The sequence below is a fragment of the Amphiura filiformis genome, chromosome 8, assembly GCF_039555335.1.
Source record: "Amphiura filiformis chromosome 8, Afil_fr2py, whole genome shotgun sequence".
NCBI classification, from domain to species: domain Eukaryota; kingdom Metazoa; phylum Echinodermata; class Ophiuroidea; order Amphilepidida; family Amphiuridae; genus Amphiura; species Amphiura filiformis.
In genome coordinates, this window is record NC_092635.1 from 3483902 (window position 1) to 3503244 (window position 19343).

The 19343-nt window shown below is 36.8% G+C and overlaps 1 protein-coding gene across 1 annotated transcript in view; it reads right to left on the minus strand.

Annotated features, from left to right (window-relative positions):
• LOC140158510 (cGMP-dependent protein kinase 1-like) overlaps positions 1-18961 on the minus strand; it is a 168912-nt gene extending 149951 nt beyond the window's left edge. The window contains exon 1 of the mRNA XM_072181619.1: positions 18718-18961. The gene's annotated coding sequence lies outside the window, so the exon portion shown is untranslated. The remainder of the gene's footprint in view (positions 1-18717) is intronic.
• Between the last annotated feature and the right edge of the window lie 382 nt (positions 18962-19343).

Consider the following 19343-nt stretch of genomic DNA (forward strand, 5'->3'; position numbering starts at 1 on the left):
TTTAATAGATGCACTATCTAATCCGGAACATTATGACATTATTGAATCCAATGTGACTTCCAGAAGCAAAGTTAAAAGCATTTGATTAGACGAAGGTCCAGTTTTAAAAGTGACAAACTGGCCTATCCAAAACTCCACGGACTAGACATCTGGTTTGAGAGGGGTGAATGGCTAATTTGTGCGTGCCTTTCATTTAAAACAAAAGTAACAAAAGAGCTGACAAATAAAATGAAAGTTATAAAAAGTACAAAGAAGTAAAAACTGAAATGAAATCTGCTTTAAACAACGCTTCATTGAAGAAACTGTGTTATCCCTTTGTTGCGCTTGTTGGAATCTTTTTGCACCTTGTATAGGACAGTTTGTCACTTTTAAAACTGGACATTAGTCTATTCAATGGCTTGTAACTTTACTTTTTGAGGTCACATTGGATTCAATGTGGTGTCAAAATTTGCAGGATTAGATAGCGCATCTATTAAGAAAACAAATTTCCCCCAATATGGTTCAGTTTTGAAATTATGATTATTTTTCCAAGTGTAAGGATACTTATTTGGCGCAGTATAGTTTTGTTACTATTCTAGCTCTGGGTCTGGTAAGATTTCCATCAATGGAGGTGTCGCATTACAACTCAAGTATGAAGTTTGATGATCGCCTTGGTAAAACAATCACACGAGTAAGATGTATTTTATTTCATATTTGGTTGCTCCGTTCACAGACACGCAACACAGTATTTGTGCTCCCCTGACCCATATACACACCACCAGAGACACGCTCACTCTCCCTCCACCATCACTTATATTACACCCGCGCAAGCATACCTACACTGTCATACATTCATACACTCTTAGATAGCGAGAACTGAGAAGTTGGTGCGTCTAATGCATTCCCTGCTGGACTCGTGCTATTTGAAATGCTCTTTCATAGTTCTTTTATGTTATGGCATATACAGGCATTAACGGCATTAGAGTAGCATCTTCTATAAGTTAAAGTTTTTAGTAAAGTAAATAAAAAGGAGGAACATCTCCTCTGGTAGTCCAGTGATTCGTATAGCCCTGTTTTGAATGGAATTGAGCTGAGCAAAGTAGGTAGGTGATGACACCAAACCATTTGTTTTTCAAACAAAACATCATGCACAACCATGTTTACAGATGCTTTTGAGTCATTTTAAACTTTAATTTCCCCTTATTTACAACATTATTCACTTTCACAGCATTTTTTCAAGCTTTTTCAGATATAAAATGTTTCTATTTATGACAAGATTGGTGGCGCTATTTAAATACTGGAAGTTACACTTTCAGGCTTTTAATACAAATAATTCATTTCATTTTTTTATGAAATATATTATAAAAGTTCTTTGTTGTTTATGTCACCTATTCTACCTGTTTAAATGGCAAGATTGATTACATAACCCTTCAAATTAAGAAATATGATTTATGATAAATAGCGCCCCTATAGTTTGCATTTACTTAATAATGAAGCCAATTCCATATACATTGGTTTTTTTTTTGGGGGGGGGAATTAAGCTGTAAATTGACATTCCACTGGGAATAAATCTACCTGCTGTTTCGGTTACCCCGTACGTACGAGAACTCGGAGAGCTGATCTTAGCTGCGAAGCGATGGTTTGTGGTATGTATAGGATGTGCCCTTCGTAGCTGCAAATCCCTGATTGTTCTTAATCTTGGGCCACAGTGTTTTTCGAATTCCTGTAAAGTGTGCTGAGGCTTGTGGCTTTGTGTTTGTGCGTAGCGCACTGTCGCTGCTTTTTTTTGGGGGGTAGGCACGATGTTGGGCGCTGCTCTTCGAAGAATATCCTATCTTTGGCCAGCTGCCTTAGCTTGTCTTGGAATTTTTGTTTACAACTGGATTCCATGACAGATCGCTGCTCAGGGTTGAAGATTTGTAACCTAATCATCCCTATAATTGGAGATATATAAACGGCCGGGCTTACATACCATGAGGCTACGTTTTTGTATTATATTTGAAGGGAACATCTAATAATAGGGAGGTTTTGGTTTACGTGACCATTTTATGTACCACTACGTATGAATATCCACTCGTATTATTTACTGCTGTAGTCGTAGTTTTTGTATAATTATTATAATTTAAAATCACAACGAAAGTTTATAGACGGAGTGCCTCGCTCCACGTTGAAGTTTATATTGTACACGACTTTCAACTACCTTGATATACATGAAGTTTCAGAGAATTAAATCTGTTGGCAGGCAAGAGTAATTATAGTCATGATACCGTACCCAGTGGGCACAGGTTAGGATTTCGACGTTGTATCAACGTTGATACAACGTCGAAATCTAACCTAACCAGATTTCAACCCGATTTCAACCTAGAGATTGGTTGAAATCAGGTTGAAATTTCAACGTCGATACAACGTTGAAATTTCAACCTGATTTCAACCAACTTTCAATGCAAAAAATTAAGAAGGTTGAAATCAGGTTGAACTTCAACGTTGATACAACGTTGAAATTTCAACCTGATTTCAACCAATGTTTCAACGCACAACTTAATGGCCTTTTTAATACATAAAATATTATTAGGACGAAATAGGCCTATGCTTAGTATAACATGATTAAAGTAATTATATCCATGCCGCATGATCTCCCGATTTATACCGTACTTCCGTTTCTCTTCTTCAAAAGTGGCCCGCCGTGGCGTTCACTACCTCCAACAAGCATGTAATGACTTACGCGAAAACACCGGGTGGTACGGGGTATGCTATACGGCCCCGTCGCCGCTAAATTGGCGGGCTGATGTTGATATGGGAACTACAACTTGGTGGAAGCTGGTGCGACAAACACTTGTTGGGGGAGGCAAAAAAAAAAGGGGGGTGCTTAAAAGTTTTGACCCTTCTAGGGGGTGGTTTTGAAAAATAAACTAACAATTTTCCTGTGAAAATTGAGTTTACATGATTTTCGATGGGATTGACCCATAATTTTTATGTCAAAAAGGGGACCCTGAACTATTTGAGAACTGATAATTTTTTTTGCATCAGACCCTGAACAAGTGTTTTGAACGGTCCCTAATAGGCCTATTGTTATTTCGCATATTCTTTTAACCATTTTACTAACACGTGATATCGCCCCGGGTAATGTCCTGGTATCGCCGTCGGCGTAGCCGGCGTCAGAGGTGCAGAGGTCGGCATCCACACGCGGGAGGCAACCGGGTGTGGAGTGAGTGGGCCGTACGCAGCGGTCATGTAGTCGGGCCCCTAGCCCTGGCTGGAGCCGGCTGCATCATAGGCCTCTATGTTTTCGATCATAGTCGGCGAAAGCAGGGAGGGGAACGCACTCTCTCAAATTTTTCATGGAACGGCAAGTGTTATAGGTAGGCCTATACACGCACATTTGGCAAGCTATTGTAGGTGGGTGCGTACGCTCGCGCACATTGCCGGTAGGCCCTACACACACGCGTTCGCAAGTGTTGGTGAGTACGCACGCGGGTTCGCAAATGTTTGCGAGTACGCACTCACGTTTGTAAGTTTTCATGCGTACGCTTGCGAACATTACCGGTATGCACACACGTTTGCAAGTGTTTGCAAGTACGCACGCGCGTGCACAAGTGTTTGCAAGTACGCATGCGCAATCTCAAGTGTTATGGGTACGCACACATGCGTTCGCGAGTTATTGCAGGTACGCACGCGCGTACACAAGTACTTGCAAGTACAAACGTACGTTCGCAAGTGTTTATGGGCACGCATTTGGCATGCGAGTTCGCAAGTGTTCGCAAGTGTTTTCGTGTTTGCTTGTGCGTTCGCAAGTGTTTATGAGTACTCGCGTGCGTGCGCAGGTTATTTGCATGTGCGCATGCCCATTCGCAAGTGTTTGCGAGTACGCAAACACGTTCGCAAGTATTTGAAAGTACGTACACGTGTGCGCAAGTGTTTGCATGTACACACCCGTTCGCAAGTGTTTATGCGTACGCAAGCACGTTCGAAAGTGTTTGCAAGTACGCAAGCGTGTGCGCAAGTGTTTATGGGTACGCACGCACATGTGCAAGTGTTTATGGATACGCACCTGCGTTCAAAAGTTATTTCGGGTACGCACGTGCGTGCGCAGGTGTTTGCAAGTACGTATCGCTTTCGCCCAACACTATGGGATATTGCCCAATGTACAGCAGTGAAAGTAAATGGAGTTACACACGTACGAGTGACGTACATGAACTTGAGGCCTAAATTTGCAAATAAAACAGGTTAGTAAACATTTAAATTTTCTTTAAAAGTCTACTTGAATTTTGGACATATTGCAGCATGTATATTTCAACTTGTTTTTCCATTTTATATCATCAGGATATGTTAAAATACTTAAGCTTACTAAGCAGTTAAGATACATGCCTGTTGTTCATGTTGTTCGAGCATATTCTCTAACGCAATGCGAGTGTTTTTCGAGCAACATGCCTGCTGCATGCTGTATATACGATGAATGCACCATTAGACAGACACGATACAGTCATGACAGTGCCTTGACTTGTAGGCCTACTTTGTAGAAGACTCGGTCATTTGGAATATTTGCTGGGGCAATGTAAATGTAATTAACAAACTAGGCATGCTAGGCCCCTAGCCCTAGTCATATCGTACAGTAAAAGGTCTTGCTTGGTATACTGCTGGGAGCATAGATAGGTGAACCCTAGGCCCTAGACTACGTCCAAGTCATGTTCATGTCATGTGCATGTGCATGATCTGCTAGGTCGTCGTGTATTAAATGATTTTATATTTAGACATTTACGTTACCGGTAGGGGAGTCTAGGTTTGTAACTCCGTCAAATTTTTTGATTTTTTGATATACATTACGCATATTTAATCCTACTGCATATCTATGCCAAATATAATGTTTCTGTGTAAATTATGGAAATAGTTGTGTTTTTATTTTAAATGATAATCCCTAAATTGTTATTTTTGTCGTTACAGCTGACGTGTCGTTGCGCCACATGATAAAGGAATCAAAACAAGATCAGTGAAGATTGGCCATGCAATAGACAGACTATAGTCCATGACAATGTATACAATGTATAAAGCATCAAGAAAATTGATGTAACATCAGAAAGGTTAGATGCAGCCAAAGATTTCAGATGAACTGGTCACTTGAGAGAGCCATTAGTTTAAAAGAATGGCATGGAGCAACTCCTAGATCAACCCTCCTTCTTCCTGCAAATTCTGCCTTTGGGTCCATCGTAGAGCAGTTAGTGCCACGTACTACTCATCAGTTTAAGTTTTAACCTTGTTAGTCATGAAGGGTCAAAGGGTCCTTCATTCCATCTATATCCCGCAGATGGAATGTACTCCCGCCTCAAATTCCAGGAATTGTGAAACGGACCAGCTTCAAATCTAGGCGCCAACCCATCAGCTTAATGATAACAGCTGTTATTGCCTTGATATGTGTCTTAACATACAAAGAAAGAAGGTGAACAACTAAGCAAGCAATACAGATTCTGGTCTAGATTGTCTTGATATTGGTAGTGATGACATCATCAATGCGAAATAAGCCTACTGATAGGGTTGGCGTTTTCGATGCTTATCTCCTTCAGCTAAAACTGAGCACGACAAGGATCCTTTGAACATGTGTTGAAGGGTGGAGTGCAAGCGCAGAACAGTTCCAAAACTATTGATCACATTCTCTGTATGATCTGATCATCAGTCTAAGAAAGTTAGTGTGAAGTTCTTCCATGAGAAAAATAAAAGTATTTAGTTGTATAATCTGTCAACAATTTCCAGTTTAGTTAGCGTATCAAAAGTCAAGACGTAGAAACCATATTTTAAAGATACCTTGCACTTGCATGGTATCAGAAGTTTTAAGTAAGTTGTAACGTGAAAAGAAGATTTTTACGCGTTTTCTTCAAGTTAATATTGAATGGATATTCCAAATGCGCAAGCCAGGGAAACCCCTTATTAACATTAAAACGAGGTTCATTCAAAACCTCCATCGTCACCTCTTACGTCACCTCTTATCGTTATCTCTATCTTACGTGTCAGGCAATTGAAATTAAAAATGTTTTCGAGATCATTCGCAAAAGGTTATAAAAGGTTGTCAGAAAACGGTTAAATGTCGGGTTATATAAAGGTTATATTAAGGGTATAAAACGTTTTCATAACATTAAAAAAGATTTTTTGATAATCTTCTGCCCAGCAAACACAAAATGTATTGCAGAAACGTTTAAATGTCGGGTTATATAAAGGGTATAAAAAACGTTTTAATAACATTCCAAAAACATTTGTGAAAACTTGATACAAAACATTCTGAACAGAATGTTATTTTGGGGTTGAAAAAATATTTTGCGAAAAATGTTTGCCTAAAATATTTGTAATAACGTTTTAAAACCGTTTTCATGACATTTATATAACCCGACATTTAAATGTTATTAAAACGTTTAAAAAAACATTTTAAGAACATTTCTGTGTTTGCTGGATGCAAATATTTTAACATAATTAGTTATTTAAGTGTTGACAAAATATTTGGCAAAAATGTTTGCATTTTGAAAACATTGTGAAAATATTGTTGCAGTGTGTTTTTATACACAACGTTTTAAAACGTTTTCATGACCTTTATATAACCCGACATTTTAATGTTATAAATACGTTTTTACCTAAGCCAAAAGCCAAAATATAACTTATCTAAAACGTTTTTAAAACGTTTTTGTGTTTGCTGGGATGATTATACCCTTACATCTTGGCTACAAAAAGTTATTAAATGTAATGTTTGGTTTTTAAGATGTGTTTGTTGAAGCGAATACAGATTTGGTGCGCCGGAAACGGTCTGAAAGATTTAAAAGGTGGCCTACATCTATGTGGAAGTCATTACAGATTTATTTCTGAAAATAATTAAATTGCTGTATTTTTGTTCAAATACTTTAATCAATATCTAATGCTTGCATGTAGTGCAACTGGGTATCGTGTATTTTGCACCCTCAATTCATCATGATCAGTGCTTTAATAAAAGCCTATGTGAGCTGATAAATTTGGCGGCCATTTAGGATTTGAAGGTTAAAAGTAGGTCCAATCATCAAATTGAGGCTTATTACGGTAAACTGATATGAAAAGGTGAGAAATTAGCACAAGGTTGCAGGTTTACTAATTGGTGGCCATCTTGAAAAAACAAATTGGTCAAAATTTTTTGGTCAAAATGAGATTTTTGGTCAAAAAGTAGATTTTTGATCAAAAAAGTAATTTTTTGGTCAAAAAGTAGATTTTTGGTCAAAATGAGATTTTTGGTCAAAAATAAGATTTTTGATCAAAGTGAGATTTTTGGTCTAAAATGAGATTTTTGGTCAAAAATGAGATTTTTGGTAAAAAATGAGTTTTTGGTCAAAATGAGATTTTTGGTCAAAATTGAATTTTCGTCAAAAATGTAATTTTGGTCAAAAATGAGATTTTGGCCAAAAATTAGATTTTTGGTCAAAAATGTGATTTTTAGTCAAAAATGAGATTTTTGGTCAAAAATAAGATTTTTGGTCAAAAATGAGAAAAATGAGATTTTTGGTCAAAGATCGGATTTTGGGCCAAAAATTAGATTTTTGGTCAAAAATGTGATTTTTGGTCCAAAATGTGACCGCAGCACACGGCACTCCACACCCAGTTCCTGCCGCGTATGGGTGCCTACTGCACGGGGCCCTCTGCACCGACAACAACGCATGACCGCTGCGCACGACCTACCAACTCCACACCGGGTTGCCTCCCGCCGCTGGCTCCCGCGTGGAGTGCCAACTGCGCATTCTGCACCGACTACGATGCGGGCGATATACCCGTGGCTATTCCCCAGGGCGATACCAGGCCTATAATCATGATATAATACACCAGCCGGCCGATTGTGAAACTCTACACGGGTAAGTATCAATTTATTACTATTATTTAGTAATTAGGCCCTATATTTGAATGATAATTTACAAAATCGGGTTAAAATCGGGATATAATCAGGTTGAAATCGGGTTGAAATCGGGTTGAAATCAGGTTGAAATCAGGTTGAATTTCGACGTTGATACAACGTCGATACAACGTTGTATCAAGGTTGATGCCCATTTGCAAATACAACGTGATTTCAACCTTATTTCAACGTCGAAATCGGACGTTGATACAACGTCGATACAACGTCAGAAACTGACCCGTGTGCCCACTGGGGTAGTCTTCTTCCGCGTGTACCCCATAATCTGTTATTACAAGCACAAGTTACACAACGTATGTCGTTATTGATGGAATGGCCCATTGAAGTGGCAGTGTCTGCCGGAGGCGGGAAGGGGGAAACACTTGTATTTCAAGATGATATCATGCTCGTCTTCATAATCATGATAATGAAATTGATGTCTGTTACCATGTTTACAGCATCAGTCAACACGATGTTCACTTTAACTAATTATCTACCAGTTGAACAAGTGGTTGATGATGGTATCACTTACAGCTAATGTATGAAATGTTCTCGCTTAAAAACGGCTTGAACAAAGTAATAGGGCCTATAGGGTAAAGCTGAGACGAATATACCTAAAGGGATAGGAAGCGAGCCTATTTGTGTGTACTTCAGATGCTGCTATGTGTGTTCCACCTCTGTTATGGCATCTATTTGGAATCACCAATCCACTTTGTTGGCCTGTAACCAACTATAGATCATTGTAGGTTAACTAAACTACATCAACAAATCATTTAACATGGCCAAAAAATAAAAAAATGTGAAAAATTGACAATTTTCATGCAAAAAAGTGGCAATTTGGTTAAAATCAGCTAAAATTGCCCAAAAATGCTTATTTTTGTGTCTCAATTCAGAAAAATATGGTGAACTTTTGAGATTTTAAAATGCAAACTTGACCTTGTTTAAATGTGTCTCCAGGTCGAGTTTTAATTTAAAAATCTCTAAAGTATACCACATTTTTATGAATTGAGACACAAAAAAGGGCCAATTTTTGCCATAACAGACGTGGCACACACAAAAGTGCTTGCTTCCTATCCCTTTAGGTATATTCGTCTCAGGGGTAAAGCAACACAATTTATGCGGATTCTAGCTCGACGCCCAAATTATGTGGTTTTACATGAGATGATATCTAAGTTGTTTGAGAGTGTGAAGGTGATGAGTAGGATTATGAACATCTATTTCAAATGTATTCGTGTGTTTGATTCGGAGACATTTTAAGAACTTAATTTAGATAAATAAATATAATGCGCAACCTTTAAAAAAACTATTTTTAGGTTATTAATATAGAGAGCTGGAATAGAGCAATCAAAGGCTACAGATTTGATGTCTGAGTACGGTGCATTTAGCATGAGGTGTATTTTTAAGTTAATTGAAGTTTTTGAAATGCATGCATTTGACATGTAATGTACCTTAAATTTTGAAATATAACTTAAAATTGTGAATTTTAGCTCAAAATTATGAGTTTTACTATAAAATTATAAATTTTACCCTAAATTGTTGGAGAGGCCTGGGGTAGTTGGCCCCACCAAATTAATGGGGTGCTACCCCCAGACCATCCCGGTTCTGGAGCACTGACTTGTACGGTTTATTAAGTTTATTGACATAAACCAAGATTATATGTTTAATTTGATGATTCGCAGATATCAATCATTGATTGATTGTTTTTCTGTTAGCATTGGTTGACATCATCCAGCCCTTAGAAATACTCATGAAAGCTTAGGTTTCTTAACTGTTATAACCGTGACAATAAGAGATATCAGAAGCAGCCTCAAATACAAATGTCTTCACTTTTTTAGTTGGTCTCGCTCGATGTATGATTCTATAATTTTGATGCTGTAAATGAAGCGCTAAACGCAAAGTAGTATTGTTATTATGCTGGTAAGACTTGCATCAGTGACGTTTTCGCATTACACCAACACTTAGACGCATCCGACAGGTTGTCACTTACAGCATTTGAGAAAACTGCTGTGGATGCGCTCTTTGATAAAACAATATTAACCTGTATTGGTTTCATATTTGGTTGTTACGTTACATGACGCAGCCAGTGATTCCTTTGACAGACTGATTCACACAAAAGACACTCCACTCGACACACCCCAGCCCAACACTTCCATCAGACACAAACATACCCACCCCGTCAACTGCTCACACATCACACGCAGCTCTCTTAACACCGACAATTAAAACAAATCACCGTATTCAGGGTATAACTTATAAGAGTGACACACTCTGTGATTGTTGCAATTCTTCATGTACGCTGGTTCTATCATAATCATGATAATATCAAAACAGATTGTGGTGATTCTGTGAGTTTGAACAAATTCCATCACATTCATAATGGCCCAGAAATGATTTCAACACGATAGGCTTAAACATATTGTTCTATTCACAGAAGCGAAGTTAGAATAAACGTATGGAATATAAATAAAATATGTTCCAAATGTATAACTATACAAAATATCCACAAAGGTAACGGTAACAATGGTCTAGTATTTCTTTCCTCATGCAACAAGTTCTCTCGGAGTCGCGGTTACATACAACAGGGTCCAACTAAACATGTATTTCCATTCATCTGTTTACTTTTTCCATTCATTTCTATTTGCAAACTAAATAACAGTATGTTTAAGTATGTAAGGTATATTTAGAAATATTTAGTCCAAAAAACAACTTAAATGATTTCAGATTCAGAAGAAGATGAATCGCAGATATTTTCCATGTTCTTTAAGTCAAGAACATGACCAAGAATTTAACTAAGACAAGATTAATGAACGTTATTATCGGGAAATGGGATGGGTAAAGTTGAATGGCGAATTACAACTATTGCCTGAGGTGACATCAAAAGTAGAATCGAAGGACAGTTCTTCTTCCGCATGGAAGAAGCAGATGGATCGCAGATTCCACCGTATTCATTAAATGGAGAACACGATCAAGGATTGAACTGCATGAGATCAAATTAATGAAATTTGCTGTCGAAAACGTGGTCGGAAGGTGTTGCAAGATCAATGGTAGATTCGAAAGCGCTTGAAACATCCATTGGATTTTGATAGGAGTGTTTCAATTTACACTTAAATACTTCTGGATAATCCCATTTAAATGTTATTAGTATTACTTATACAAATAAAAAGCCACCATCAATCTATCAATCTGAATCTGAACAAATGCAAATATAATACGAAAGAAAAATAATACCTGTTTTGCAAAGTACATTGACCTTTGCAAATTAGCCAATTACCGCGAAATGCAATACAGGCGCATCAACAACACGATAGATTGAATTGCACGTCGTATGTATAGCCAAACTACATCTTGTTCTATACCCATTATGTAAATTATATTAACGGCAAACGAAGCTAAACGATATGTAACAGGTAATAATCATGATTGTTACTACGTTTTAGTAATTTGTGGAAATATTCAAAGCATAGTATTCTTGGTAGTGGTATATGCAAATGTGGACGATTCTTCAAATCGCTTAAAGCATTTTCATTTTCAAAAAGACGCTCTGTATAGATAGAATCCAAACAAAACAAAAGACCACTCAAGTTCAAGGTGAGCACATTTCTAACAGCTCGTTTGATTCATTTTTAATAACATTGGATATTGCTTCTTCCTTTCATAGCGTTTTCATAACACTTGAATGTTTTGATCGACACACGATTTGCTTGCAGTTGTCGGAGTATAGAAGTCATGAAGCGGATCAGGTGCCAGACGTGTAAGATCACCATGTCAAGAGGTGAAAAGTTTTAGTAGTACTTTCAGTTCGTATTTCCACATTCGTCTCGTCCTTTCTTGATGGATTGTATACGTGTGGTTCATTTGCATCAATTTTACGAACTTGTAATAAACACAAATGATGCGCGATTTTGCTTCTATGTATTTCAATGTATAGTGATTATTTTGTATGTATAACGACCTAGAATTGCTCAACAAATCTCTTAACACAGACAATAAAAACATATCACCACAGAAATGACCAACGCTGCGATGGTTGCAATTTTTCATGTACGCTGGGTCTATTATGACAGACTGTGGTGATATCTGTGAGTTGGGACAAATTCCATCACAAGCATAATGTTACAAAAATTATTTCAACACGATAAGCTCAAACATATTGCACAGAAGCGGAGTTAGAATAAACGTATAGAAAAATAAAATATGTTCCGAATTCATAACTATGCAAAATATAAAACAGCAAAATATGATACATCATCAATTGGGCATGTGGGAGAGGGGGGGGGGTAAAACCATATGAAAAAGGTGCTTAAATATCACTGAAAGATACCGAGCTGTATAGCCAATGTGCACATTTCAGAGTAACATGCAGAAATTACATGTTTTCTACCATTATTTTACAGTTCATCATGCAGTTATTGTTAACTACATGTATGCACACAACACAGGGGCACTCACAATAGGCAATTGAACCCTACTGGTAGCGCTGTGTTGTAGCTATAGGGGATGAACTAGTTAGTATCATATAAGTATAAAAGCTATGATTTTAGTACTTGCTCTATGTTTCAATTACTTATTCTTTTCCAAATATCTGAATCTTCAACCCGGTACAAGCTTTAATAACGGGGAACATACATTTTTATTAAAAGAAATCCTACCATCTATCCAAACTCGCCGTGTTATTCCAATGCACATTTTGCTTCACCGGGCAGCCATTTTTTTGGTCGTATTTGGAAGATTGGTGTCATAAAACCGTCATAGGTACAAATTTAGTACTTTCTGTCAATCAATTATGGCTTATTCTCTACATGTCAATCTTTAAATAATTGGCATAGTCCTTATAATAACGGTGGTCCGCCTTGATGAGTAAATGACAGCAAACAGCTGCAAACCAGTGAAAAATATCCCAAAACTCGGTCAGTAGAGCTCCGCTCGTACATGTCAATAGCATCATTATCGATTGGATTAGTCGTCCGTAGCGGAGAATTCGGTCGCTCATTGGATCAATATTATCAGGTGATAATAAATTTGCATTGGACAATAGATTAATATATAATGGTTCAGTAAATATATTACTATATAATGGTTCAGTACTGCATATATCGGTTTAATCTTCAATAAGCGGGTTTATGGCTGGAAAGGTCACGGTGAATTTGCCGTGGACGTAAGTGCACTATGTTTGATGAAAAGTGTCTCCAAATCTATTTTTCCCACCCAGCCGGTATGCTCCTATTTAGTCCCAAAAATGAGGGCGCACTGTAATATTGTATTTTTGTACTTCAGAGGTTTACAACATTAAAAAAAGTCTCATGTCATCATATGTTGAAATTTAGGTCATCTGGGGATTCAACCTTCTACTCTTAATTGATAATATTGTCTTTTCACTGTGGGAGTTCCATGTATGAGAAAATAGTGCTTGAAATTACCTATTTTTTCATTGAAAACTGTGTTATAGAGAATAAATGGAGGTAATTAGTGGTAATAATGACCTATTCTTTCCTCATGTAACAAGGTCTCGCGGAGTCGCGGTTACATACAAGAGAGACCAACTAAACATGTATTTCTATTCATCTGTCTCTTCATTCAATTTCTATTTGCAAGTGAATAACAAAAGTTAGTTTAGTGTGGTAGATATATTCGGTATACGAGTGGATGAATGGGCACTAGCACGACAATAACCAAAAAAGCAACACAACACATAACGCTGAGGAGACAATTCTATCTGTAATCCTCATGACAGCAAACCCACGAATGGATGAAGAAACTGATTCGCAGAGCGACCAAGAATATAAGTAGGACAAAATTGGGGAATGGGGTGGCTAAAACTAAATGGCGATTGAAAACTATTGCCCAAGGTCACATTAATAGTAGAATCGAAAGACGGTTCATCTTCAGCATGGAAGAAGCAGATGGATCACAGATTTCACTGTATTCATAAAATGGAGAACACGATCAGGAATTGAACTGCATGAGATCAAATTTATTGCTGTCGGAAACGTGGTCGGAAGGTGTTGCAAGATCAATGGTAGATTCGAAAGCGCTTGAAACATCCATTGGATTTTGATAGGAATGTTTTTCTACAGTTAAATACTTATCGACTAGACTGAAGTGTACGTCGTATGCGTAGAGAACCAATCGACATCTTGTTCTATACCATTATGTAATTACATTAACAGCTATTAACGGCAAACATATCGTTTGTAATAATCGTGATTGTTCCTTCGTTTTAGTAATTTGTGGAAATATTCAGACCATAATATTCTCGGTAGTGGTATATTCAAATGTGGACGATGCTTCAAATCTCTTAAAGCATTTTCATCTTCAAAAAGACGCTCTGTATAGATAGATAGATAAAAATAAATACAAAACAAAAGGCCATTCAAGTTCAAGGTGAGCACATTTCTAACAGCTCGTTTGATTCAGGTTTAATAACACTGGCTATTGCTTCTTTCTTAAAAATCGGTTTTCATATAAACACTTGAATGCTTTGACCGACACAAGATTAGCCTGCAGTTGTCGATGTATAGCACTACTCTCCTCTGCTCTGCTTTCCTCTGCGCTGCTCTGCTCTGCTCTGCTCTGCTCTGCTCTGCTCTGCTCTCCTCACCTCTCCTCTCCTTGTTCTGCAATTTCAGCATGCATAATATTTGACTTGTCATGAAGCGGATCAAGTGCCGGACGTGTAAGATCATCAAATATCAAGGGGCAGGATTGTTATGGCACTTTCAGTTCGCATTGTCTCATTCTTTTTCTATATATATTTGATAGTTCTTGATGTGCGTTTTGCAAGAGTTAACAGCCCAGAATGCAAAATATTACAGCCCGTTGAGAAATATATTTTCCAACTCCGAGCAAGTGAACGCACAGATATACGTGGACACCCCCCCCCCCGGTGATATCCCTGTACCGACAGTCTGGTACCCACACACACATTTTATTGAACGGTTGTTGTGCATGAATTGTCCGTCACATTTGGTTATTATACTAATTCTTACTCGTCTGATATTAGTAGTACTTGCACACTACACATAGTCATGGTAGTATTGATAAATTTATCTTTGAAATTAATCAGGTGTATCGGGTAAGACGAATTATACAATATAAAGCTGTTGATTTTAACAGGAAAGCCTGGAAACTAATACGGAAGAAAATAGTCATCAATCATTAAAGGAGAGCTGAATTTCAACGCCTTTGTTGTAAATAAGCACAGCTTTTGCTAACTAATATGTCAAGTGCATCAACCAATCTTAGGTGTTACTTTATTTAAGAAATGGCAAGGATTCATAACAGTATTGTCAACTATTCGCCGTCGAAGTGATGTAAAGGATCCTAGCGCAAGTAAAAAAATTGTTTATAAATTGCTTAAAAGTGAAGGATAAGTCATTCAAATTATCACTTGGTATTTTAGCCATGAAAAAAAAAAAAAAAAAAAAGGGGGGGGGACAGCAGTATTGACGAAGTTGAAGCCCCATTCAAATACATGTAGATAATTATGTAAATTACAGATTCATGTAAATAGCCTTACTTGTTCTTAAATACACGACTGTTTTATATTTTGCATAGTTATGAATTCGAAACATATATTTTAGTTTTGTATCAATATCAGCAAGCGTGATAAATGTCATCAAATTTAAGTATTAGTTGAATAGCAAAATTATTACACATGAGGGGAGTCCGAATTTGTAATATGTAATCAAAAACGATATTTAGAAAGTATTTGATGACGGGATAAATATATTCAACGACGGAAACGTTTACAATATAATCACAAAGTTGAACTAAATGGACAATTTTGCTGCACAGTAATCTCATGTTGTTCCGCCTTTTCTATGTATAGGAAAACCACCCGCTTCTAGACTCACTATCTACAAGCTGTTATGGCAGCACGGAGGTGGTCACGTGCGTATTTATCAAAGCGAATTTATAAATATAACCGAAGTACACTGACTATTCCTCACTGGTAAGCCAATTCAGCAAGAACTTATATTTTATTATGCATAGAATATAATCTGACGTTTGAATAGTGAGATAAAATCAGTTTGCGTGTAAGGTGATGAATTTCTTGATCAGAATGTATACTGCAATGTAGGCTTCCATGTTGTCAATGCACACTACAACAGGTAGTGTGCATTGAAATGATGGAACTAATAAGGAAATTCGGAAACAATTCGATATCGTATTTCAAAATCATGTGCTATCTGATTTATACATTCGTGTTTACCTGTCTTTATCTTCTTTAAATCGTGGTGGTTTATAGATGACAGAATCATGATAACATTAATATGCATGAGATGTCTCCACTTACACTTCATTATAATTACATGTAAGCGTCCCTTTTACATGTTGAATAAAATGTACACAATCATGTCAATGTATTTCTTATCTTGTTTGATGTTTATATAATTAATTAATTATAATTTTCTTCTTAATATTTTTATGTTATATAAACTTGAGATGTGTCTTATTCGGTTTGCGATTGCGTGTTTCTATGTACTTGTTTATTAATACCTGATATAAGTGTCGATTCGTCTTTTTTATTAATTTATTCCATCTTCTTCAGGAAACATATCTTAGGCTTAACATTTTACTGAGCTTATTAGAAAAATGTGATTTTTGTCCATGGTATGAAAATGCCTCACTTTTGTCTGACACCTGGCAATGCCGTTTTACATAATATATAATGTGTGATTGTTCAGTGCCGATACTTCTGCATCAATACAACATTGAGTGTTATGTTTAATTGTTGCAAACTACTTTACATACGACGTATATAGCAAAGATAGGTCTTGTGTACAGCTTCAATATACCATGGAAAATGTGAAAAGAATGCACTGTTAAAAACATTTTCGTAAATAACAGCAGAACTGCTGAGGTTGCAAGCAATTGTCCGTTAATTTTTTTAACATAATGTATTTTTTTTACAGAACATTTATGTGTTTCACAGTATTTTTGCTGTTTTCAAATGGGTCCGTTAAAAATAGATTTTTTATTTGCGAAATATTTCTGTTCATATGGAAAGGTTTCTATACAAAAACGATTCTCTTATAAACCATCATGCGCACAGTTTCCATTTCGACACACCTGAGCACACATTTTCGTCCCAAGATCTTCCAAGCAGAGAACAACAAGTAGTGAATGTCTCCACCACATTCTTTGATTACACTACACGGTTGAGTGCATAGCAATGTAGGAGCTGTGAAATGGGCCTCTTTGATTGGTTTTTGTCGAAACTTCAAGTGTTCCCTTCAAGCTAACACTTCTCCTAAAAACACTTTTAGTCACTAGGTCAGAAGATAACACAATTTACTGTTATAGCAAGGCAAATGTGAAAAATCTGTTGAAAACTACCTACCCAAGCACATTTTTAGACCAAAATGTAGGTTTTAAAAGTCAAAACCTCAAGAGTTCCTTACAATATTTTTCAAATTTTATGTCATTAAATGAAAAAGCACACTTATATTGTCCATATACTAGAGTCACTAGAATGAGCAATGGTCAATTCTCTTTAAATTGCAAATCTTGTGAAAAAAGTTACTATTTTTGCCTGTTTTGTCATACGGTTGTAAATCCAATGAACTATGACTTTTAAAAAAAGAGCACTTACAAATTGATATGCTGCCTTCTCTTTTGATGTTTAATGAATTATGTAGAGCGTGGCCATCACTGTGTAAATTTTGAACGTTATTAGCATAACAATACGGGCCGGTCCCTAAACCTGTAGAGCATAAAAATTAATTAGTTGCAATAAAAAGCATGTGATATTCCAATCCTAGTAGCGCCGCGCCTTAATGTACAGAATGGTCCACAGTAATGGTTAAATGAAATGCCGCCCAATGCACTCTGGGCCCAGGCTATAGGGGCCCGGGGCCGAGAGCATGCAAAAGCTAAAAGGTAGCCCATTTTAAACAAAACAATTGTCGTTTGGTGTAATAATTTTGCATAGCCTACCTTAATTAGGCCCTTCACCCCCTTCCCCTGGCCCGGTCCAACTCTCGGTGGCCTGTGGTGTTATTGGTATAATAGAGTGAGTGAAAAAATCCTTACATATTCATTTTGAACGTAGATTTTAACTGTGGTTCAAATATGTAAAATTATGATTTTGTGACATGCCATAAAAATGTTAAAACAGACAATTGCTTGATATCGGTATAGAGAATATACAAGCACCAGCCTACGATTCATAAATAATTCATTATGTGGTGTCAGCAATAGCAGATTGACAATTTATTCAAACTGCATGCGAGCATATTTTCATTAAAACGAACATGTTTTCGTATTTCAGTATACTGTTACTGGTGATCAATGCAAGAGTAATTTCCAAACCCTGTCAGGCATAACCAATGTCAGGAAACACTCCTAATTTATACTGTAAACACGAAACACGTTTCTAGCGTTACAAGTTATTATTGCTGTGCTGATTTTCGTGTAATTGTTCATTAACTCTGAAAGGAGATATTGATTTATAAATCATATTTAATATTTATACCAAATGAAAGGACATTTGATATAGATTGGTAATAAAAAAGTTTCGACATTGTAGACAATGATTTTCGGTCCATTTTTTACTATTAAACAGATAAATGTCACTATTCTCACTAAACTTTTAATCTTATTGGAGAAAAGTACAACGAGGAGTTACACCAGATTATCTGTAATTCTAAAAAACCAAAAAACTGACGAAACTGTATAACCGTATGTTGCAAATACAATATACGAAGTGACCATCTAGGTAAGATGCAATAAACCACTGATGCGATAATTCGTGATGACCGTAAATGCATTCTACAGTTAATATTGATACCATCCATGCACGAATAACTAACTAGAAAGCAAGATATTTACGCTTTAATTTCATTTTTACTTACCAGTAGCTCAGCTAGTTGTCACTCAGATAAGCATACAGACGCACCGCTTATAATATATCCATGAAAGTAATATTCCACAACGGTATTATTAAATCCACCACGCACATTTCATAAGAACAAAAGCCTGTTGTGAATAGAGCAACTTGTCACATTATTATGCTGTCTTCCACAGACATGACAGATATTACATTCCCATATTATGTGTGTATAGATGGACTAACGATGATTTCTACAGAGTATAACACACTCTGATAATGAAAGCGTGTAGCTATTTAAATGATGCTGTGGTTTCTGCGCACTGCAACCAAACTAACTATACAAGACAATAGTAACGCTGGCGGCGCCCTGTTTTAAAGCATTGGTACTAGAATGAACTCAACCATAGGCGCTAGAATAGAAAGAAATACATGTATATAATTTAACCTGGTAGTATGACAAGTAGAACTCAATAAGTTATTGACCAGACTTACTTATTATAAGTGAAAGGAAGCATGTAAATATTTGGCAACGTATGTAGCATCCTATTCGGCCCCGCTAGGTTGGGTAAATCGAGATTTTTATGATATTAAAATGGACTTGTACGCTTTTATAATAAAGCCAGCTACCCATCCTACTCATCACACACC